This window comes from Gouania willdenowi, unplaced genomic scaffold, assembly GCF_900634775.1.
Source record: "Gouania willdenowi unplaced genomic scaffold, fGouWil2.1 scaffold_315_arrow_ctg1, whole genome shotgun sequence".
Lineage (NCBI taxonomy): Eukaryota > Metazoa > Chordata > Actinopteri > Blenniiformes > Gobiesocidae > Gouania > Gouania willdenowi.
Genome location: NW_021145076.1, coordinates 595025 through 596431, shown reverse-complemented (window position 1 = coordinate 596431; position 1407 = coordinate 595025). Strand labels below are relative to the sequence as shown.

The following is a 1407-nucleotide window of genomic DNA, read 5'->3' as shown; positions in this document are numbered from 1 at the left end:
TCACAACACCTGCAAACATTAAACTAAAGACAAAGATCAAAAAGTTGACCAGGACCAACACTTAAAGTGGACCAGACACACACCACAATAATTATAAAGAGCTATTAGAGGCAAACATTGTCCTCAGTATTAATAACAGAATAAACTCATATTTGATGTATGGTCAGGTAAAAGTAATTACAGACAATGAACAACATTAACAAAGAGTCAACTTTAAAAAGTACTGTAGAGATAGTGAATCCTGAGATGTAGTGTAGGGAGAGCGTCCAGCCCTAGCACACAGTATTGTTTAATCCATCTACACTGTCAGCAGATGATAGAGCAGCAGTCTAGGAACTACAAGTCACTGAAATATGAATAAACACAATAAGGCCAAAACAGCAGTAATGAGCAGGAATGTGGCCGTAGTGATGAAATATTACCAGCCTTCTGTGACAACGACGTGCCCGGTAGCAAACAACGAGACACAACCTGAGGATGAGTAAAAGCAGTCAGTGAGTGGAGTGAGCTAAAGAGGCTAACAGGTAAGTTAGCATCAACATACCGGGACGGGCCGAACAAGCACCGAGACAGCAGCTACCGTCCCCGACAACTCCCACGCTCAGCCTCGCTGCAGAGAGAGCTACAATGTACCCCCGATGTCTCACATCCACCACAGCCAATACAGCCGGGCTCCTACCTGGAGAACCGGGTTGAACACGCCAATGACTGCACGTCCACAATCCCCTGGCTAATGCCACAGCTCAATGGAGATGATTTACACAGTCACGCTGTAGGGAATGACACAAACGTCAAACACACATCGTACATGTCAACACAGAAAGGCTCTACCTGGATGATGGAGGATTTATTCACTCCAGCTGAGCACAACTCAACCAAAGTTCCTAAATCCTAGGACCAACTCATACACCACCACCACAGTAGAAACAGGGGGAGGAGCTACTGCACACCTGGTTTTAAGCACACAGCTCCGCCCCCAATCACTGCTCTAAATGTGGGCTGAGTGTCAGATAACAGCATAGAGGGAAACTACCTCCTGTCACATTAATATGTGGACTTTTACATGTAGTCATTTAGACACTGTTGAAGACTGACCGTCTAAACCAGTTTGTGTGAGTTAGTCTGTACCAGTGACACAGTTTATATCAGGATTATTATTGTTTTTACACAGCGTAACTTCACTGTTTTTATATCTTTTTAACCAACCTACATCTTTTTATTAAAAATAAATAAATCCAAGGCTCATCAATAATTAGAAATGTAAATAAAAACATTAACAACAAAGTCATGTTAGTGCGCTTAACAAAATATAAAGTCCATAGTAAGAAAGAAAAAACCCAACAAGAAGAAACTTTGAAGCCTATATTTACAATATACAGTTATTTTTAGCAAAGTGTCTTTAGTAGG

The 1407-nt window shown here is 41.6% G+C and overlaps 1 long non-coding RNA gene across 1 annotated transcript; it reads right to left on the bottom strand.

The window, feature by feature from the left end:
• Window positions 1-542: 542 nt before the first annotated feature.
• LOC114459468 (uncharacterized) lies at window positions 543-912 on the bottom strand. The gene is made up of 3 exons (XR_003673366.1): window positions 832-912; window positions 680-770; window positions 543-610 (listed from the first exon to the last, which is right to left on the bottom strand). It is a non-coding gene; the product is annotated as an uncharacterized LOC114459468 (long non-coding RNA).
• Between the last annotated feature and the right edge of the window lie 495 nt (window positions 913-1407).